The sequence below is a fragment of the Lutra lutra genome, chromosome 9 (assembly GCF_902655055.1).
Source record: "Lutra lutra chromosome 9, mLutLut1.2, whole genome shotgun sequence".
Taxonomy (NCBI): Eukaryota; Metazoa; Chordata; class Mammalia; order Carnivora; family Mustelidae; genus Lutra; species Lutra lutra.
The window spans coordinates 53,578,011-53,601,741 of NC_062286.1; the positions used below are offsets into that span (position 1 = coordinate 53,578,011).

The window sequence follows — 23,731 nt, forward strand, 5'->3', positions numbered from 1 at the left end:
ATAGGATTACTACACCCATTTTACAGATGCAGAAACAGAGGGGTGAAGAGATTAAGTCCTTGCTCAGAGTCACACAGCTTGCAAGTGGTGGAGAATTAACCTAGGTGATGTACTGAGAAGAATGACCAGAATATATTAAGTGCCTCATTATTTTATAAATATTATTGGAATCCTATTTTTAAAAAAACACTACATATATAACTGGGTATTATCTTTTTGTGGGAATTTATGAAAAAAAATTTTTTGGGGGGTTGTTCTTTCTTTGATTCTTTTTTTTTTTTTATTTTTTTTTTATTTTATAAACATGTATTTTTATCCCCAGGGGTACAGGTCTGCGAATCGCCAGGTTTACACACTTCACAGCACTCACCATAGCACATACCCTTCGCAATGTCCATAATCCTACCCCCCCCCCCCCCCCCCCTCCCCCCATCAACCCTCAGTTTGTTTTGTGAGATTAAGAGTCACTTATGGTTTCTCTTCCTCCCAATCCCATCTTGTTTCATTTATTCTTCTCCTACCCCCTCAACCCCCCATGTTGCATCTCCTCTCCCTCATATCAGGGAGATCATATGATAGTTGTCTTTCTCCGATTGACTTATTTCGCTAAGCATGATACCCTCTAGTTCCATCCACGTCGTCGCAAATGGCAAGATTTCATTTCTTTTGATGGCTGCATAGTATTCCATTGTGTATATATACCACATCTTCTTTATCCATTCGTCTGTTGATGGACATCTAGGTTCTTTCCATAGTTTGGCTATTGGAGACATTGCTGCTATAAACATTCGGGTGCACGTGCCCCTTCGGATCACTACGTTTGTATCTTTAGGGTAAATACCCAGCAGTGCATTGCTGGGTCATAGGGTAGTTCTATTTTCAACATTTTGGAGGAACCTCCATGCTGTTTTCCAGAGTGGTTGCACCAGCTTGCAGTCCCACCAACAGTGTAGGAGGGTTCCCCTTTCTCCGCATCCTCGCCAGCATCTGTCATTTCCTGACTTGTTAATTTTAGCCATTCTGACTGGTGTGAGGTGATATCTCACTGTGGTTTTGATTTGTATTTCCCTGATGCCGAGTGATGTGGAGCACTTTTTCATGTGACTGTTGGCCATCTGGATGTCTTCTTTGCAGAAATGTCTGTTCATGTCCTCTGCCCATTTCTTGATTGGATTATTTGTTCTTTGGGTGTTGAGTTTGCTAAGTTCTTTATAGATTTTGGACACTAGCCCTTTATCTGATATGTCATTTGCAAATATCTTCTCCCATTCTGTCAGTTGTCTTTTGTTTTGTTCACTGTTTCCTTTGCTGTGCAAAAGCTTTTGATCTTGATAAAATCCCAATAGTTCATTTTTGCCCTTGCTTCCCTTGCCTTTGGTGATGTTCCTAGGAAGATGTTGCTGCGGCTGACGTCGAAGAGGTTGCTGCCTGTGTTCTCCTCAAGGATTTTGATGGATTCCTTTCTCACATTGAGATCCTTCATCCATTTTGAGTCTATTTTCGTGTGTGGTGTAAGGAAATGATCCAATTTCATTTTTCTGCATGTGGCTGTCCAATTTTCCCAACACCATTTATTGAAGAGGCTGTCTTTTTTCCATTGGACATTCTTTCCTGCTTTGTCGAAGATGAGTTGACCATAGAGTTAAGGGTTTATTTCTGGGCTCTCTATTCTGTTCCATTGATCTATGTGTCTGTTTTTGTGCCAGTACCATGCTGTCTTGATGATGACAGCTTTGTAATAGAGCTTGAAGTCCGGAATTGTGATGCCACCAACTTGGCTTTCTTTTTCAATATTGCTTTGGCTATTCGAGGTCTTTTCTGGTTCCATATAAATTTTAGGATTATTTGTTCCATTTCTTTGAAAAAAATGGATGGTACTTTGATAGGAATTGCATTAAATGTGTAGATTGCTTTAGGTAGCATAGACATTTTCACAATATTTATTCTTCCAATCCAGGAGCATGGAACATTTTTCCATTTCTTTGTGTCTTCCTCAATTTCTTTCATGAGTACTTTATAGTTTTCTGTGTATAGATTCTTAGTCTCTTTGGTTAGGTTTATTCCTAGGTATCTTATAGATTTGGGTGCAATTGTAAATGGGATTGACTCCTTAATTTCTCTTTCTTCTGTCTTGTTGTTGGTGTAGAGAAATGCAACTGATTTCTGTGCATTGATTTTATATCCTGACACTTTACTTAATTCCTGTACAAGTTCTAGCAGTTTTGGAGTGGAGTCTTTTGGGTTTTCCACATATAGTATCATATCATCTGTGAAGAGTGATAGTTTGACTTCTTCTTTGCCAATTTGGATGCCTTTAATTTCCTTTTGTTGTCTGATTGCTGAGGCTAGGACTTCTAGTACTATGTTGAATAGCAGTGGTGATAACGGACATCCCTGCCATGTTCCTGACCTTAGCGGAAAAGCTTTCAGTTTTTCTCCATTGAGAATGATATTTGCGGTGGGTTTTTCATAGATGGCTTTGATAATATTGAGGTATGTGCCCTCTATCCCTACACTTTGAAGAGTTTTGATCAGGAAGGGATGCTGTACTTTGTCAAATGCTTTTTCAGCATCTATGGAGAGTATCATATGGTTCTTGTTCTTTCTTTTATTAATGTGTTGTATCACATTGATTGATTTGCGGATGTTGAACCAACCTTGCAGCCCTGGAATAAATCCCACTTGGTGATGGTGAATAATCCTTTTAATGTACTGTTGAATCCTACTGGCTAGTATTTTGGCGAGAATTTTTGCATCTGTGTTCATCAAGGATATTGGTCTGTAGTTCTCTTTTTTGATGGGATCCTTGTCTGGTTTTGGGATCAAGGTGATGCTGGCCTCATAAAATGAGTTTGGAAGTTTTCCTTCTATTTCTATTTTTTGGAACAGTTTCAGGAGAATAGGAATTAGTTCTTCTTTAAATGTTTGGTAGAATTCCCCCGGGAAGCCGTCTGGCCCTGGGCTTTTGTTTGTTTGGAGATTTTTGATGACTGTTTCAATCTCCTTACTGGTTATGGGTCTGTTCAGGCTTTCTATTTCTTCCTGGTTCAGTTGTGGTAGTTTATATGTCTCTAGGAATGCATCCATTTCTTCCAGATTGTCAAATTTGTTGGCGTAGAGTTGCTCATAGTATGTTCTTATAATTCTCTGTATTTCTTTGGTGTTCGTTGTGATCTCTCCTCTTTCATTCATGATTTTATTTATTTGGGTCCTTTCTCTCTTCTTTTTGATAAGTCTGGCCAGGGGTTTATCGATCTTATTAATTCTTTCAAAGAACCAGCTCCTAGTTTCATTGATTTGTTCTATTGTTTTTTTGGTTTCTATTTCATTGATTTCTGCTCTGATCTTTATGATTTCTCTTCTCCTGCTGGGTTTAGGGTTTCTTTCTTGTTCTTTCTCCAGCTCCTTTAGGTGTAGGGTTAGGTTGTGTACCTGAGACCTTTCTTGTTTCTTGAGAAAGGCTTGTACCGCTATATATTTTCCTCTCAGGGCTGCCTTTGTTGTGTCCCACAGATTCTGAACCGTTGTGTTTTCATTATCATTTGTTTCCATGAATTTTTTCAATTCTTCTTTAATTTCCTGGTTGACCCATTCATTCTTTAGAAGGATGCTGTTTAGTCTCCATGTATTTGGGTTCTTTCCAAATTTCCTCTTGTGATTGAGTTCTAGCTTCAGAGCATTGTGGTCTGAAAATATGCAGGGAATGATTCCAATCTTTTGATACCGGTTGAGACCTGATTTAGGACCGAGAATGTGATCTATTCTGGAGAATGTTCCATGTGCACTAGAGAAGAATGTGTATTCTGTTGCTTTGGGATGAAATGTTCTGAATATATCTGTGATGTCCATCTGGTCCAGTGTGTCGTTTAAGGCCTTTATTTCCTTGTTGATCTTTTGCTTGGATGATCTGTCCATTTCAGTGAGGGGAGTGTTAAAGTCCCCTACTATTACTGTATTATTGTCGGTGTGTTTCTTTGATTTTGTTATTAATTGGTTTATATAGTTGGCTGCTCCCACGTTAGGGGCATAGATATTTAAAATTGTTAGATCTTCTTGTTGGACAGTTCCTTTGAGTATGATATAGTGTCCTTCCTCATCTCTTATTATAGTCTTTGGCTTAAAATCTAATTGATCTGATATAAGGATTGCCACTCCTGCTTTCTTCTGATGTCCATTAGCATGGTAAATTCTTTTCCACCCCCTCACTTTAAACCTGGAGGTGTCTTCGGGTTTAAGATGAGTTTCTTGTAGGCAACATATAGATGGGTTTTGGTTTTTTATCCATTCTGATACCCGGTGTCTTTTGATTGGGGCATTTAGCCCATTAACATTCAGGGTAAGTATTGAGAGATATGAATTTAGTGCCATTGTATTGCCTGTAAGGTGACTGTTATTGTATACTGTCTCTGTTTCTTTCTGATCTACTACTTTGAGGGTCTCTCTTTGCTTAGAGGACCCCTTTCAATATTTCCTGTAGAGCTGGTTTGGTATTTGCAAATTCTTTCAGTTTTTGTTTGTCCTGGAAGCTTTTCATCTCTCCTTCTATTTTCAATGATAGCCTAGCTGGATATAGTATTCTTGGCTGCATGTTTTTCTCATTTAGTACTCTGAATATATCATGCCAGCTCTTTCTGGCCTGCCAGGTCTCTGTGGATAAGTCTGCTGCCAATCTAATATTTTTACCATTGTACGTTACAGACTTCTTTTCCCGGGCTGCTTTCAGGATCTTCTCTTTGTCACTAAGACTTGTAAATTTTACTATTAGGTGACGGGGTGTGGACCTATTCTTATTGATTTTGAGGGGGGTTCTCTGCACCTCCTGGATTTTGATGCTTGTTCCCTTTGCCATATTGGGGAAATTCTCTCCAATAATTCTCTCCAACATACCTTCTGCTCCCCTCTCTGTTTCCTCTTCTTCTGGAATCCCAATTATTCTAATGTTGTTTCATCTTATGGTGTCACTTATCTCTCGAATTCTCCCCTCGTGGTCCAGTAGCTGTTTGTCCCTCTTTTGCTCAACTTCTTTATTCTCTGTCATTTGGTCTTCTATATCGCTAATTCTTTCTTCTGCCTCATTTATCCTAGCAGTGAGAGCCTCCATTTTTGATTGCACCTCATTAATAGCTTTTTTGATTTCAACTTGGTTAGATTTTAGTTCTTTTATTTCTCCAGAAAGGGCTTTTATATCTCCTGAGAGCGTTTCTCTAATATCTTCCTTGCCTTTTTCGAGCCCGGCTAAAACTTTGAGAATCGTCATTCTGAACTCTAGATCTGACATATTACCAATGTCTGTATTGATTAGGTCCCTAGCCTTTGGTACTGCCTCTTGTTCTTTTTTTTGTTGTGAATTTTTTCGCCTTGTCATTTTGTCCAGATAAGAGTATATGAAGGAGCAAGTAAAACACTAAAAGGGTGGCAACAACCCCAGGAAAATGTGCTTTAGCCAAATCAGAAGAGATCCCAAATCGTGAGGGGGGAGAAAGGGGATAAAAAGAGGTTCATAAAGAAAAAAAAAAAGAAGAAAGAAAAAAGAAGCAATTAAAAAAAGAAAACCAATAAAGAAAAAATATAAAAAGAAAAAAATATATATATATATTAGATAAACTAGTTAAAAAACGTTAAAAAAGAAAATGGTAAAAGTTAAAAAAATTTAGCACAAGAAGAAAAAAAAATTGAAAAAGAAAAACAAATTAAATTAACTGCAAGGCTAAAGAATCATGGGGAGAAAGCCATGAGTTCCGTGCTTTGCTTCCTCCTCCTCTGGAATTCCGCTGCTCTCCTTGGTATTGAAACTGCGCTCCTTGGTAGGTGAACTTGGTCCTGGCTGGGTTTCTTGTTGATCTTCTGGGGGAGGGGCCTGTTGTAGTGATTCTCAAGCGTCTTTGCCCCAGGCGGAGTTGCACTGCCCTTACCCAGAGCCGGTCTGAGTAATCCGCTCGGGTTTGCTTTCGGGAGCTTTTGTTCCCTGAGCACTTTCCGTAGAGTTCCGGAGGGCGGGAATGAAGATGGTGGCCTCCCGGTCTCCAGCCCGGAGGAGCCGAGAGCCCGGGGCCCCACTCCTCAGTGCGCCCTCAGAGAACAGCGCCCAATTACTCCCGTCACCCTGGCCTCTGGCCGCACTCCGAGCTCACCGAGCCTGCGACCGGTTCAAGGTAACCCCGAGCTGAAAGTCATTCCTCGGCTCTGTCTCTGTAGCCGGCTCTCCCGTTCTAATACCTGTAAGCTCTGCGACACTCAGACATCCCCGATCCTTCTGTGACCCTGCGGGACCTGAGGCCGCGCTGACCCCGTGTGGGCTTCACCCCGGTTAAGCCTCTGGAGCAATGTCCCTCAGCGGAACAGACTTTTAAAAGTCCTGCTTTGTGCTCCGTTGCTCTGCCGCTTGCCGGGAGCAGGCCCCTCCCCCCGCGGTCTATTTTCCCGTCGCTTTGGATTCACTTCTCCGCCAGTCCTACCTTTCAGAAAGTGGTTGATTTTCTGTTTCTAGAGTTGCTGTTCTTCTCTTCGATCTCCTGTTGGATTTGTAGGTGTTTGCAATCTTTAGATGATCTCCCGCTACCTGAAGTAGTCTCAGCCTGCTACTTCTCCGACATCTTGACTCCTCCCCATAAGTGACTCTTAATCTCACAAAACAAAATGAGGGCTGATGGGGGGCGGGGAGGGAGAAAGGGGTGGCGTTAGGGACATTGGGGAGGGTATGTGCTATGGTAAGTGCTGTGAAGTGTGTAAACCTGGCGATTCACAGACCTGTACCCCTGGGGATAAAAATACATTATATGTTTATAAAGAAATAAAAATAAATAAAAAATAAAAAAATAAAAGAAATGGAGTCGTATTCCCTGCCCTTGAACTTGGGCAGATCTTTGAACTCCTTGAGCAATAGAATGGGGTGGATTGATGCTACATAACCTTGGAGGCTAGGTCGTAAAAGTCACCATGATTTCCATCTGGCTCGCTCTCTCTCCCCAGACCTATACCTTGGAGTCTTGAGCCGACGTGTAAGAAGTCCCGTTACCCTGACGCTGCCCTACTGGAGAGACCAGATAGAGAGACCATAAGGACAGAGAAGTTAGAGGAACCTCAGATCCTTGAATCTTCCCAGCAGCAACCACCAGGCCTGTGAGTGGGCATGCAAGCGATGTTTCAAATGATTCTAGCCCCAGGCTTAAAGGTCCCCGACCGAGGTGAGTCAGCCCCACTGTGCCCAGAGTTCCTGACTCTCAAAATCTGTGATGGTAATAAATGGTAGTTTACATCACTAAGTTTTGGACTAATTTGTTAGGCAGCCAAAGCAATGGGAATGCAACCGTATCTCAAACTGTAAGGTAGAACCTGCTGTTACCAAGGTGACTGCAAATATCCAACTGATCCATTGTGTGTTGCTTTTATCAGTCCTTCTCTGAGAGTCATGGGATTCTCAGAAGATGCTGCATTCACCAACAAATCCTTAGGTACCAGCCTGGGTCAGTTCATAGTCTATATGCTCTTCAGCTGAAATGGGCTTGGGGTCCCCTCATTATTATTATATGTCACTAAGACTTCAAGTAAAATAAACTGCAGATAGCTTTCCTGCCAGAGATGCTGGAAGAGGGCAACCCTTTTGGAGAGTGACTTCTATATAAAAAGTTGTTTTGCTAGATAATAATTGGATTGCATGCCTTGTAAGTGGTTCCCTTAATCAGTCAGCTAGGGACCCACTATGTGCCCAGTATTGGATGCTGGGGAGAATGTATCATTGCAGACCTCTCTATGAGTTTTAATGTTTTCAGCTGTAAGAAATAGAAAACCCTATTTAAAAAGACTTCAAACAATAGGAAAATTTAGCTTACACGACAAGGAGTCCAGCACAGGGAAGCTCCAGGGCTGATTCATTCAGTGGCACAACAATGTCATCGGAGATCCAGGTTGCTTCCACCTTTCTGCTCTATCATCCTTGGTGGGGGGGTCCTACTCAGACCAACCCCCCTCATGGTCCCAAAATAGCTGCCAGAGTTCCGGGCATCAACATGCAGGTATCAACAGGCATCCAAGACAACGACCAGAAGGAGAAAAGAGACTATTTCTTTGGTATCTATTTCTTGACTTAGGCTACTTCTGGTTTACCCTGTGGAGCTGGACATGGGGCCCCTGTGAAGACATGGAATGTGGACAGGAAGAAGTAGGACATAGGCATCACCCAACGGTATCTGCTGCAAACACTAAATCTGGTTGGGGAAAATAGGATTAACCAATGAGACAACGAGACTCTAGTTACTCTCTCTCACACACAGCACTTAAAACTTCTCTCTTGTTGCTTCCTCCTTCCTGTGAGGATTCCATAAGGAAGAGTGTCTGTTCAAAGTTCTTGCTACAATGTCCTCAGCTCTTTGGAGAAAATGCATGACTCAAAGAGCTAAAAACCTAAGCCTTATCTTTTCTAAAGATCACCTGCTTGAATACACTTGAGCTCTTATTCAGGATGAAATGCATAGGTAGATAAAATAGGATTCCTCTCTTGACTGACACTCCTAACAGGAAGAGCTGGTTTGCTGATCATTACCAATGGAGACATGGGAAAGCCCAGAGAGTCAAAGGGGGGAAAGAAGAAAGTGGGAAGGCATATTGCCATTTATCAAGCTGGGAAGAATGGCTGCCTCTCATCTCTCAGAGCAGAGAACTAGAAGGCTAAATCCAGGCCACCACTTTTTTGCATATAGGTGCACACACTAAGAATGGTTTTTACATTTTTTTAATGGCTGAAAAAGAAAAAACAAAAGAAGACTATTTCATGACATGCGAAAGTTGTACGAAATGCAAATTCCAGTGTCCATAAATGAAGTTTTATGGAACACAGCTGTGCTCACGCATTTATATATTGCATATGGCTGTTTTCCCACTACAATAGCAAAATTAAGTAGCTGTGACTCAGACCAAATGGCCCCTGAAACCTAACATATTTACTGTCTGGCCCTTGGCATGAAAAGTGTCCTGACCCCTGTCCTGGAGGAAAAGTCCTGATGGGGCCTCCAAGCACCAGAGGTGCGGGGAGGGGCGGGGGTTAGAGCACCATGCCTAAAACCTCCAGAGCAGCCAGCCCTCTGTCCCTTTGCACACAAGGCTCTTCCTTCCCCTCTGAGCAAGAAAGGAACATTCCATCTAATCCATTTAGAACAGGTTCTCAGACTGGCTGCACATTGGAATCACCTCAGAGCTTTTTAAAAATACCCATGACAGTCCCAAACCAGACCAGCTAAAGCAAAATCTCCGGGATGGGCCCAGGAGAGCTTTTTAAAAATACCCATGACAGTCCCAAACCAGACCAGCTAAAGCAAAATCTCCGGGATGGGCCTAGGTATCTGTGTCTTTCAAAAGCTCCCAGTTGATCGCAAAGTGTGGTCAAGTTTGAGAACCACCACTAGAGACTTGTTTGCCAAAATCAGGCCTGGTCTCTGGAGCTTTCTCCAAGCACACACCATCACCACCCTTAGGCAGGTATTTGGGGAACAGCACAGGAGCTCCACACGATGGTGAAGCCAGGCAGGAAGACATGGCGAAGCAAGCTGTGGTTAACCCATTTTTCCAGGTGCCCAGTCAAGTGACTTTACCTCTGTGCCAGTGCGTTCTACGGGTTTCCTGGCTGAGGAGCCCTTGCCACCAGAGATCTCCTCATGTAACAGAGTAAACACAGCGTCTCACCCTGACTGCCACTCACTCACTTACTTTCCTCCACCTCAGAGGGGACAAATGAGAGCCTGGTCTCTGCCTCACCCAGGGACAGTATGAATGAATATCCTTCTCATGACACCAGAGACCTGCCTTCTTCTTGGCATGGAGTTGAAGCTGAACCACATGCCTTCTTTCCTTCGTTCCCTCACTCAACAGATATGATACTGAGCACCAAAACTTACCATACACTGAGAATTTTTAAAATATAACGATGAAGAAGCACCCCAAAGGATCGCACAGACGAGGGGAAGACACAGCCAAATTAATCCAAAGTAGGAAATGTTGGAGAAGAACCAGTTTTAGGAGGAGTCCTCAGTTCTGTTCTAGAAGGGTAACATTTGCGATGGCTTATGGATATCATGGTGAAGACGTCTCGTGTGTGTTTATATATTCAAATCGAGTTCAATGAAGAAGAAGTCAAAGCTGAAGATATTAATTAGGGAGTCACCAGCATGTTGGTGACACTGGATAAGAGACAGATGAGACCAAGGGAACAGGGAAGAGGTTCCCAGAAGTTTTAAAAGCAAACCAGAAGAGGGCACATCAGGGAACCTAAACACCGTGGCTGTTTCCAGGAAGAGGAAGGAAGTAATCCTGTTGAATGCTGATAAACAGTCTGGTAAGAGGACGACAAAAGAGCACAGAGGTTACCGGTGACCCAGACAGAGCTGTTTCAGTGGAACACTGAGAAGAAGAATCCAGACAGGGGTGGCCTGAAGGGTGAATGTGAGGTGACCGAGTGAAGGCTTGGAGTGTAGACAGCTCTCTAGAAGGTTTTCACAGACAGGGACCAAAGAATTGGCATGGCAGGAGGATGAGGGTCAAAAGTGAACATATTCTGTTTTGTGTTAAGGTGGGAGATACTACGGCATGTTTATACGTGGGGAAATGGATCCAGGAGAGAGAAGACGGATGTGTGAAAGAAGGTGAATTAATCACGGGAGTGAAGTTGCTGAGAAGGGGAGGAATTCTGGGCAGATTTCCCTCCGTGATGAGAAGAAGACAGAGAATGTGAATACAGGCATGGAGAGGCTGGCAGATTGGATGGCAGAAAGATGTTGGGGTTTCTGTCCAAATCCTTCAGCTCTCTTTGAATTGGGGGTAAGATTCATCAGCAGTGGCAGGCAGGGGAAGACAGGAGTTTTAAGAAAGGAGAAGAGAGGGGTGCCTGGGTGGCTCAGTGGGTTAAGCCTCTGCCTTCGGCTCAGGTCATGGTCCCAGGGTCCTGGGATCGAGCCCCATATCAGGGTCTCTGCTCCGTGGGGAGCCTGCTTCCTCCTCTCCCTCTGCCTACTTGTGAGCATTGTCTGTCAAATAAATAAAATCTTTAAAAAAAAAAAAAAGGAGAAGAGAGTATAAAATGGGCACTTGGATGAATCTCAAAGCAACCTCACTAGGGAAACATAATGGGGTAGCTAGGCTGTGGTGAATGCTTATTTAAGGTAAGGGGTCGTGACATTTAAATGGGAAAAAAAAATAGCCTCATTGTGTGATTTTCCCCAACTAAGGTCAGCTGCAACAACGTGAATAGTTGGGTTCAACTATATCTCTGATTATGCCAAGAAAATGTAACAGGGAAAAGGGGGAGTGGTTACAATCAAGCACTGATTCCAGAGTGGACAAGAAAGGGAGTGAGGCCAAAGGGTGAGAGGAATGACAGCGGTGTAGGGGCAGGGGATGGGTGGCCGGAGGGGATCAGGGAATTCTTCAGTGTAGGTGCCAAGGAAGCAGAAGAAGACCAGATCATTCTCAGAGGAGGGAATCCTTGAAACCAAATTTTAGAGATAAGAGAAGTTGCTGGCGACAGTGACCTAGGGTGTAACCAAGAGAGTAGAAGGCTGAGCTGGGTTGCAGAAAGAGATTTTTGGAGGGTCAGGTCAAGAAACAAAGAAAGCAGGGTATTGGATGGATCATGCTAATAGATGCATTACCTTATCGTACCCCCAAGACAACTCTTGAATAATCCCACTTGACAGATGAGGAGACAGCCCCAGAGATATGCAGCAGTTTGACCAATGTAACATGACTGTTGTAACATGACTAATAACTTCCAGAAAACTTGGGCTCCCTTGACCTCTAGTTCAGGGCCTGCTCAGCTTCCTGTGTCATTGATCCAAAGTGCAGGAGAGCCAACTCCTTAATTTTCACTTTGGATGAAAATCCAACTTTAAAGGTTTGGCAGGTATTACTTTTCCTGACTCCCAGGCATTTGGCAATGGTTGGTATATGTTTCCAGAGATACTTTCTGTATGGAGGATTAAAAAGGGAACATATTTCTGTTTTACTCAGAAACATGTAATCCCGAGAACTCGACACATTTTTTTTAAACTTCCATATAACAGAGATCTGTGCAAATGGGAGAGACAGGAAAGTACTGAGTTGGTTGAAAACATGAATTTTATTGCAAAGGGACCTTTTAGGATGTAAGACCTATTAACATAATTCCAGGAGGAGAGAAGAAGGATTTTCCAAGGCTCCCCCACACTGAGTGGAGCTTTGTATTTCAGAGGACCTGGGGGCCCTTATGTCTCCCAAGTGAGAAGCTTTGCCCTCGAGTCCTAAGTGTGCATAGGTAGGCACAGTGGAATCAGCCTTGGTGGTCTTGAAAGCCACATTCAAGTCTTTGTTCTGTCAAAGCCTCTAACATATGCGTCTGGAGGAAACCATGTTCCCATAGCCCTTATTACTATCAGAAATGACCTTGTCAATTGCTTACATGTAGGTACATCTATGTATGTGCCATGGGGTCAAGGACATTGACAACTGCTAGATCCCCAGCTCTTACAACAGTCTCTAGCATGCAGCAGCAGATCAGTAAATATTCTTTGCATTGATATATTTAGTTTCCAACTCAGATCTATTATGTTAGCCACCGGCAAGACAAAGCGTCCTGTACTCTCATAGATCATGGGGCAGGGAAAGCCAGGTAGTCAGTCTCAGTCAGCTGCCCGGTGGTCAAAAGTTATTGCCATGTGGTCATAGAAGAGGTCAAGGGTATCTGTCCTATTTATATCTCTTCCCAGTGTCTTGGACATTTATTTGTTTGTTTTTAATTTTTTTTAAGCAGGCTTCATGCCCAGTGTGGAGCCCCTGACGGGCTTGAACTCATGGCCCTGAGATCAAGACCTGAGCTGAGATCAAGAGTCAGACACTTAACCGACTGAGCCACCCAGGTGACCCTATTTGTTTGTTTTTAATAACGAGTATTATAATGAACTTCCTTGCCAAATGGCCCATCTCACTGAATACACCAAATAGCTTTCCTATCCAAATCTTCTATAAGTAATAATCACTACCACTGGCTATCTTTTACCAGTTGTATCACCGTGTGCCACGCATATATTACTCAATGAGTTCTTAAACAACTTTTAGACCTGTTATTTAGATAGGATTATTGTCCCTGTTTTACTGATGAAGAAACTGAGGCTTGGAGAAGGTAAGGAACTTGGTCTAGGGCATATAGCTCTTAAGCAAGGGACGCAAGATATGAGTCAAGTGAATCCAAAGCCCATGATCTTAACCACCACAATATACTGCCTCCCACAAGGTAATAAAATCAGTGAATTGTCTGTTTTTTCCTCTTATATCAAAACTTCACAAGAAAGGACATCTAGCCCAAATTCTATCAGACCCAGATCGTTCAGTTATTTACTGGCAAGCAACAAAATGACCTTTCTGAGTTGCTTGGGCCACAAAGGTCATCTCTCTGTGGTGTGCTATCACAGTCAGACCAGAGCTAAAGGGGTAACCGGCCATGCCAACCCTTAACTGCCAAAGAATAATGCAGATTGAAGCAGCATAGTAGAAGGAAATTGTGTTTCCTGTCTACTTATGGTCTTCTCTCTATGTGAGTCTGCCATCCCCCTCTCTCACTTGCCTTGAGAGGAGATGGGGATATGAGAATTAATTTATAGGAATGTTCCTGCCCTCCAGGAAAGTACCATTTCCGAGGCCCCTGAAACAATGATACTAATCACCTTAAACCCTCATTAGGTCATATATCCATTCCTCCACCTAGGAAAGACCAAAGCCCACCCCAATTCTTCTTGATGATATTTTAAATAACAAAGTAACCTGTTACCAATGGCTCCTGGCCTGCTCCAAGAAAGTAGTTGACCTGTCAGGGTGAAAAAGAAAATCTGTTCTCTCGTGGTAGTTTTGTGTTTTCCTATAAGAGCTTGGAGGGAGCCCTTGCCTCATCCAGCATCTCCCTCTTCCCTGGAGCCCTCAGACCTTCCCGGGTAAACCATCCCATTAACTCCCACCACCATGCCATCCCTGTTCCACAGGATGGAAATGGACCCGGAACTCTATCTAAAAGGGGTCAGAGTCCAGACTGATTTAGAAAGGATGGAAGTCTCCCAGTGCCCATTTTTTAGAAAAGATTTTTTTTTAAGATTTTATTTATTTATTTGACAGAGATCACAAGTAGGCAGAGAGGCAGGCAGAGAGAGAGAGAGAGAGGAGGAAGCAGACTCCCCACCGAGCAGAGATCCCTATGCGGGGCTCGATCCCAGGACACCAGGATCATGACCTGAGCCGAAGGCAGAGGCTTTAACCCACTGAGCCACCCAGGTGCCCCTAGAAAAGATTTTTGCAAATTCCACCCTCTCAGAAGGCCCAGCCCACCCCATTTTTTAGTGGCCAACTCAGAGAAAGCCATGCAGTAGCCCTTAGCTTTCCATCACAGCTGATAGTCCAAAATCAATTTTTCATCTGTTCCATTGGCGATGCACTCCATTTTGGGTGCCAAGAAAGTGGTACTTTAGCTGAGGGGGTTTGGGCGGAAGGGAAAAGATACATAACTGCAGCTGTGCTGAGTCATGACATCAGGGTCTGGAAATCGAAGAAGGTAGGGGATGGAGAAAGGGGAGGGGTGTTTGCTTGGAAACCATCTCGCACAGTCCAAATTAAACAGGCTATTCCTTCAAATCCACTTTCCATCACTGGCCCTTCTCTTTACTAATTTTTACCTCTCCTAAGATCCCTCTCTCTTAACCCAACATCTCACTTCCATCAGTCTCAGGGATTCTTCTGATCCTCCAGGGCTTGAAATGCCCATATGAACTGGTATCACGCATATGAACTGGTCTCATTCCGAAAATGCCAAGAACAGATCAAGGCTCACATTTTCTCTTCCCTAAAATTGCAGCCATCTCCAGTTTCTCTCCTTTCTCACCAGTCCTGGAACTTATGACTCAGTTCTCCATTTGAGCACTCGAGCCTCTATTCAGCCCAACGGGGACAATAGCTATTTCCTCTCGACTATTCTCAGATTGTTTCATGTACATATCTTATCTTCCTGGGAAAATCGTAAGCTCCCTGGAGTCCAGGACTGGGTGGTGTAGTCCTTCTGTATGTGATACTGTGTATTCTTACGGTTCTGAATACATCAGGAAGTACTTAAATTTGTGAAGCTGCATTGAGCTAAACAGAATTAAAAAGGGGCACACAGCAAAACATGAAGCCACTGGGCACTCATTGGGAAAATGGTTAGCGGCCTCCAATTTCAGGTGAACAAATCCTAGGATGGGCTCCAGGAGTGCACCAGAATGACACATGAGCCCATACCCAGTACAGTGGGTAAGCTGACAAAGCGTTCAAGGCTGGATTGAGTGGCTGCAAATGGAATGGGAAAAGGAGAAAGATCCATACTCTGTTTGGACCCAGACTCAACACCCAACCATAGGCTGAGCCATACTGCCAAAAGATCAAGGCTTCCCGGGAATTGGTGCCAGCTTCACGGGACTGGCTGCTCATCAATTCATTTTTGCATGATTTTACATCTCTGTGATCACCCACAAATGGAACATTTAACCTCAACCACCGCCTATGTTGAAACAAAAAGTAATTCATTAACTTGTCTCATTGAACAAAGGAAGTCAGAGGAAGCACTGGGAATTTAACTGACAGCTCTAGAATTTCAGGTCTACTCCCAGAATTGGAACTATGCTTCCTGGTTTTCTCACTAGCACCTGTGACCTCTGAGAGGTTGGCCTCTTTCTTGCTGTTGGACTGCCTTACAGATATTAGCAAGAAGGAACAGCCTAGCTACTTTACGAATGGGAAAAATTCAGCAACGTGAGAAAAGACAGAGCTCACTAGAGTGTCCAGTGAGAGGTTAATTGCAGACTTGGGAGTATCTGTCAGAGCTGGGGAGGGGCTTCAGGGAGCTCCCGTCCCACCACTGGTTTTAAAGGCCAGGAGTCTGAGGACCAGGAGCTTTTGTGACCTCCCCAAGATCACACAGCTTGATAACAGTGTTCTTGGCTTCAGTCTCTTAACTTCTGATCCCAGGTTTTCCCAGCACACCAGGAGGAAAAGAATGCAAAGAATAAAAAAGTGGGGTAAAACTCTGTCTTAAAATTTGATAGGCATTGAGGTGCCTGGGTGGCTCATTCAGTTAAGTGTCAGACTCTTGGTTTCAGCTCAGGTCATGATCTTTGGGTCATGAGATTGAGCCCCTAGTTGGGCTCCGTGCTCAGGGCAGAGTCTCCCTGTCTGTCCCTCTCCCTCCGTCTCTGTTCCTCCCCCTGCTCCTGCTCTCTGTCTCTCTTTCTCTCTCAAATAAATAAATTAAATCTCTTTTTTAAAAAAATTTTGGGGGCACCTATGTGGCTCAGTGGGTTAAAGCCTCTGCCTTCGGCTTGGGTCATGATCCCAGGGTCCTGGGATCGAGCCCCGAATCGGGCCCTCTGCTCAGCGGGGAGCCTGCTTCCTCCTCTCTCTCTCTCTGCCTGCTTCTCTGTGATCTCCATCTGTCAAATAAATAAATAAAATCTTGGGACGCCTGGGTGGCTCAGTTGGTTGGACGACTGCTTTCAGCTCAGGTCATGATCCTGGAGTCCCGGGATCGAGTCCTACGTCGGGCTCCCAGCTCCGCAGGGAGTCTGCTTCTCTCTCTGACCTTCTCCTCACTCATGCTCTCTCTCACTGTCTCTCTCTCAAATAAATAAATAAAATCTTTTAAAAAATAAATAAATAAATAAATAAAATCTTTAAAAAAATTTTTTTGATGGATGAGACAAGATTTCAGTTATATGTGGAATCTAAAAAAAAAAAAACAAATGAACAAGCAATAACAAAGAAAAAAATAATTTTTTTTTTAAAGACAGAGACAGCATGAGTGGCAGATGAGGGGCAGAGGGAGAAGGAGAGAAAAAAACCCAAGTAGGCTCCATGCCCAGCTCAGAGCCTGTCGTGGGACTCGATCTCATGACCCTGAGACCATGACCTGAGTCCAAATCAAGAGTCGGACATTTAACCTAATGAGCCACCCAGGTGCCCCCCAAAAAACACAAATACAGAGAACAGATGGTTGCCAGAGGGGAGGTAGATGGGGGTGAAGTAAAGGGGAGTAGGAGGCATAAACTTCTAGTTATAAAATAAATAAATCACAGAGATGAAAAGAATAACATTTAGGGAATATAGTCAGTAATATTGTAATAATGTTGTTTTGTGACAGATGGTGAGTACATATATCGTGGTGAGATTTGAGTAATTTATAGAATTGTCGAATCACTATGTTGTACACCTAAAACTAATATAACATTGTATGTTGATTGTACTTCAATAATTAAGGGGGGAAAAAACTGATGGGCAGGAAGGACAACGTCCTTTGAAAGCTCACTGAGAACTACAAAAGAGAAGTCCCGCAGAACACCTAGAATTGGTTGAGAAACTCATAGTTACTAGAAAAATGAGGAGCACCAGACCCAGTGTATTCGTTTCCTAGGGCTGCTGTAACCAATACCACAGACTAGGTGTCTTAAACAACAGAAATTTGTTTCCTCACAGTTCTAGAGGCTAGAATTCTGAGACTGCCCTCTATTTGGGACACCATTTACAAATGAGCCTGTCTACCTACAAACGTGCAGGTCTCTCTAAGATGAAACTTTGGTTTCTTGATGACCCAAAACCAAATAGCCCTTTGGCCCACATGTGTCAGAAAGAGTGGATAACACTGGACACAAAGCAAAATGCCAAAAGACACCCAAACCCTTCGTATTCATGCTCCCTGGTAGTTTCAGTGCTTTCCTTCACAGGTCGGAGGGGCAGGCCAGTCATAGGGGATACCCCCAGATTAGGTAAGGTGACTGCCCCGCCCAGAGCCTGCTGGCCCCTTGGCTTCTCATTGATGATTCAGCCCCAGTCCCTGGGGCTTTTTATGGGCCCGGCACAAAGCACTGCCCTCATGGAAAGCGCTCCATGTTCAGGGAATAGCAAATTGTTCCTCATGCCTGACACTTCAGATGTGTTTTGCTTTGTAGAACATGAATTTTTCCTCTCAGTGTCCAGCTCCACGTGAATTCTCAGGAAGACTGGTTAACCAGGTGTGTGCTCTTTAGGAACTGGAAAACTAGAAAATCCAGAGTCCGTGTGGGGGAAACAAATCATGCAGATGGAGAATGCTGTCTTCTCGTTTGTTAGTTCTTAGCAGAGGCACAACAAAAAAGTGAGTGAATGAGTGAACCTCACTGGTTTGTCCCACACCTCCCAGGAATGTCCATCGGGCCTTCATTCCCCTGCAGCCAGATTCCCAAGGGCCACCCCACAGGCTGCCCAGGAAAGTGCGGGACATGAACCCACCCTGTATCTTGAATGTGTGTTTTTTTCTGCTGGAAATAATTCATATCAACATTAGTTTAAAGAGAAGGGTTTGGGGTGCCTAGGTGGCTCAGTCGGTTGAGCATCTGACCCCTGATTACATCTCAGGTCATGATCTCAGGGTTGTGAGATCGAGCCCTGCATCTGGCTTCATGCATGTCAGGAGTCTGCTTATCCCTCTCCTCTGTTCTTCCCCCGCATTCACGTGCGCTCTCTTTCTCTCAAATAAACTTACAAATAATAGGAAAAAAACAACAGAAAGTGTTAGTCCCCCCCATATAATCACAATACCAGTTTACACCAAAATAAAGAGAATCAAAAGAGTTCCAGTATGTTAATGCAATTAGACGTCCCCATGACGCTCATGGCTTTCCTAGCAACAGAATGTTAATTATTCTGCAAGAAGAGGACAAGGCAGATAAGCACTCATTTGTGGTGACAATATAGTTTGTTTCTTTATTCACTAGGGAAAGGCTGCCACCAGCCAAACCCTGATGTCATTATCTTAATCAGGGAAAAAGTCCAGCCCTGACATACCACAGCCTTAAGGAAAGAGCAGGGCAGGATGAAATCAACCCATCTATGAGGATAACAAGTCAAAAAAGAGATCTGGGTGTAAGAGAGGTTTAAATGTGGCCTCCAGAGACTGGATGAGTTGGGAAGTCCCAGCCCTGTCACTGGCTGGAGGCAGGTGACGAGAACCTTCTACCAGGCCCCCACCTCCTGCTGTGCCCAATGCCAGCCCAAACCCGCAGGGTATACCGATGAGGTAGACAGCACAGCCCTGCCCTCCCCTTGTGGAAATGACAGTCCTTCTGGGAAGAGGAAATTAATGCCCTTAGAACCCTCAGGAAAGCAATCCAGACCAGGTGTGGGGTAGTGCTGGGTAGAGTCTCCAACCACACAGAAAAGGGAGGGATGGGAGACCTGTGTTAGCCAGAAAAGGTTCTCAAAGGAGAAGGACTTAAACTGGTGCTTAGGGAGACAAATGAAGGAAAGAATCTGGAATGGGGGGAAATGGGGAGAAAGAGATTTCTTTATAAAATGGAATTACATCTGAAGAGTTAGTGGGAGGGGTTTTGGGGGTTTTTTTTCCCCCCTTTAACAAAACCTTTTATTGTCTTTTACCTCCTTTTTTTTTAATTTTTTTTATTTTTTTATAAACATATAATGTATTATTAGCCCCAGGGGTACAGGTCTATGAATCGCCAGGTTTACACACTTCACAGCACTCACCATAGCACATACCCTACCTGATGTCCATAACCACACCCCCCTCTCTCGACCCCCCTCCCCCCAGCAACCCTCAGTTTGTTTTTTGAGATTAAGAGTCACTTATGGTTTGTCTCCCTCCCAATCCCATCTTGTTTCATTTATTCTTTTCCTACCCCCCCAAACCCCTAGTGGGAGGTTTCTATGTAATGGCTAATTAAATATGGAAAACTCTTGAAAGCCTGTTCTCTCTTTCTTTCTCTCTCTCTCTCTCTCCCTTCCTCCCTCTCCCTATCTGTTCATGTGCATTTTGTCCAGTTATGAAACCAGAGGACATCATTCTGAAATCAGCACTTTCAGGAGAGTAGAGACAGACCTCTGAGGTGGCTCAGAGTCATTCAAAAATTATCATGAACAAGTAAGGGTTACTCTCCACAAACCCCCATAGGCAGGGAGATCAGGTGGAGTGGGTTGTGAGTCATTCTTCCTCACACCAGAAACCAGGCTCCCTGGTGGGGTAGGACACAGCCCTGACTTCTCCAGAGCCACTAACAGAGACTTTCAGGCGTGTTGGATGAGCTAGTTCATCCTGCCTTCTTCTCAAGACCGCTGGGACTTACTGTAAAGGGCACAGCTCAGGAAGGGAACACCTCATCAAATCTGGGAATTCAAGAAAGAGGCATCAAAGCCAGAATTCACTGCACACTTCACCCATCTTCCACAGAATTCTTTCCGTAAGCATCTCAGAGGTTCAAAACATAGGTCCCGGATGTTTGGCCACATGGTTAGGCCTCATACATCATCGACTTGTTTCACAGGCAAAGACACTTGATCACTTGATCACTGAGGAGTCGAGTGCTCTACCCAAAGTCAGGGAGCTAATGCCTATCAGACTGGAGCCCCAGGCTTCCTGCTTTGAGTCAGGACTCCTTCAACTGTACTTGGTAATATTAGTAGAAGTAGGTATCTGCAAACTCTTTCTTTTTTTTTTTTTTTAAGATTTTATTTATTTGACAGACAGAGATCACAAGTAGGCAGAGAGGCAGGCAGAGAGAGAGGAGGAAGCAGGCTCCCTGCCGGGCAGACAGCCCAATGTGGGGCTCAATCCCAGGACTCTGGGATCATGACCCGAGCTGAAGGCAGAGGCTTTAACCCACTGAGCCACCCAGGTGCCCCTGCAAACTCTTTCTATAAAGGACCAGAAACTATTTTAAGCTTTGCAGCCAGTGCAACTACTCAACTTTGCCTTTATAGCTTGAAAGGAGTCATAGACAATGTGTGAAAACATGGATGGGGCACCAATGAAACTTTATTTATAATAATAGGAGGCTGATTGGATTTGGTCCACTATCATCAGTTTGCTGATCTCTGAACAAGAGTATTGATTTTTATCAATCCCTTACAGTGCTCCAGAGCCTATGCCGAGCACTTTGCAGGAATTCTCTCAATAAATTCTCAACAGTCCTATGCAATTAGTGTCATTCCCATAGTTCCACCGATGTGAAAAGTGAGGCTCAGAATGACAATAACTGGCTGAAAGCCCAGAAACTGTAACTGGCAGAACTGAAAGGCTATCTTGGGTCTTAACCTCAGAGTCTTAACTAATCATCAATAGATGAAAGTACCTCCCAGGTGCATTAAAAACTTTGGTTTCCGATGCTGAATAAACTCCTTTGAAGATTGTTCCCGTCTAGAGATACTGAGAGAGTGATTAACCATTCCAGTTTGCCTGGGACTGAGAGGTTTCCCAGGATGCAGGACTTTTCGTGGTAAAACTGAGATACCCTCAAGTAAACCAACATGGTTGGTCACCTAACATCAGGCGTTTTGATGGTACATTTGTGGCCTATTCAACTGAAGAAAGTAAACATTCGTGGCTACCTGAGGCAGGATTTGAACTGAGGCCCTTTGCCTCAAAGTAGAGCAGAATGCAAGAGAACAAAGTCATATGACAGACCAAGGGAAGAGGGTTTCTCGGAAGAGAAGGATAACAGGATGAGTAATTTTTCTCAAGAAGCCATGAGGAAGTCCTAGTTATGATTCCTGGTTGGCCTCAACCATTCTTCCTATTTCTCCTTCCTTAGACTTACTCATTCCTCCAGGGTCCTTAGAGGACTCGCACCGAGAGTCTACACACTCCTATTTGCACACTAATCAAATAGGGAGGGAGAAGTCACTGGAGAAGTGGTCCTGGTGGAGGGCCAGTTGGGGCTTTGTGTATCCGAAACACACTTGTGTCCCTTGCCTACTTTTCAAGATGTCCCCATCCAGTCTGCTTCCACTGAGAATCTTTTTCCCTTTCCCCTTTCCTGTGCTCCCATATCACTCTGTACATCCCTTCCATAAATTGTAAATTATACACTCTCCTGAGTGTACAATTATCAGTTTGGCCTGTCTTTCTCCCTGATTTTTGAGATAGATGTTTGAGCTAAGTGTTGGCCACTCCTGTTCAGCACTATATCTTAGATACCTAGAAAATATGTCAAAAAGAAGGTCTCAGTAAGTCTGCACTGAAAAGGAAACATTTAGCCCAAAAGGGGAAGAATGAGAAGAACATTCCCATTAGACTTTTAGGGCACCATGAATGTTCCATATATGTTTTATTTTGTTTTCAATAAATGGATACAAACGATCACCAAGTAGGATGCTGAGCATACAGTGGGAACACTTTCAAGGTCCTCCCCAGAGACTGGTCTGGTACATTTTAGTCTTTCCAAACTCTTAAGACCATTCCTTAGGACAAAGAGTAAGAAAAAGAAATAAAAAGTGTCCAGACTAAAAAGAAGTAAAACTATCTCTAGTCACAAATGATGTGATCTTGGATATTAAAAAATCTTAAGAAATCCACTAAAAAATAGTATTAGAACTATTAAACTAGGTCAGCAAGACTGCAGGATACAAAATCAAAATGCAAAAAATCAATTGTATTTCTACCCACTTGCAATGAATAATCCGAAAGCCAAATTAAGAAAACAAATCAGGGACAGAATAGCCAATGGCCTGCAGAGCAACATGCCTAGGTTTCATTGTGACTACTGCAACATGTACTTCACCCATGACTCTCCATCTGTGAGAAAGATAAGCTGTAGTAGTAGGAAACACAAAAAGAATGTGAAAGACTGCTATCAGAAATGCATGGAAGAGGGGCGCCTGGGTGGCTCAGTGGGTTAAGCCGCTGCCTTGGGCTCAGGTCATGATCTCAGGGTCCTGGGATGGAGCCCCGCATCGGGCTCTCTGCTCGGCAGGGAGCCTGCTTCCTCCTCTCTCTCTGCTTGTCTCTCTGCCTGCTTGTGATCTCTCTCTGTCAAATAAATGAATAAAAAATTCTTAAAAAAAAAAAAAAAGAAATGCATGGAAGAGCAGGCTCAGAGCCTGATCAATAAAACAACCACTGCACTTCAGCAAGGATAGATACCTCCTACGGCATTCTTTGTTCCTCCTCCTCCAGGGACAATGATCCCACCTCCCCGCCAGTCTCCAGATCCTCATTGCCTTGGTATGATGCCATCGTCCCATATGGAGGGCCCTCCCATGATGCCAGTGATGGGCCCTCCTCCTCCTGGGATGATGCCACTGGGACCTGCTCCTGGAATGAGGCCACCTATGGACGGTCACATACCAATGATGCCTGCACCCCTAGTGGATGAGACTTCTTGCTTGTCCCATGATGGTGCCCAATCAGCCAGGAATGATGACCAGACAGATAAAGAGAGAGGGAACTTCTTTATATCCTTTTTATATTACTTGTTGTACTTCACTAGGAGATCATGGTCCTGTGACTCTGGGTGTTTTCTAACAAGATAACCAGGAAGACTTGCTTCCCCTTCTTATCAAAGAGAGAATAGTTTTTGCAGGGGAGTAGTGGGACCAAAAAAAAAAAAAAGCAATTTTCATTTCTATTGTGAAATGTGAAATTAAAATTATCATCTGTTTTAGTTAACAAAAAAAAAAACAAATTTAAAAAATGAAAGTGCATTCACAATAGTATCAAAAAGAATAAAATATTTAGGAATAAACTTAATAAAATAAATGCAAAATTTATACTCTATTCTAAAAACTACAAAATAGTCTTTTTCTTTAAAGATTTTTATTTATTTATTTATTTGAGAGAGAGACAGTGAGAAAGAGCATGAGAGGGGAGAAGGTCAGAGGGAGAAGCAGACTCCCCATGGAGCTGGAAGCCCAATGCCGGACTCGATCCCAGGAC

At 43.6% G+C, this 23,731-nt stretch overlaps 1 pseudogene; it reads left to right on the top strand.

The window, feature by feature from the left end:
* The first annotated feature begins 22,536 nt into the window (after window positions 1–22,536).
* LOC125109809 (U1 small nuclear ribonucleoprotein C-like) lies at window positions 22,537–23,320 on the top strand (annotated as a pseudogene).
* Window positions 23,321–23,731: the final 411 nt, after the last annotated feature.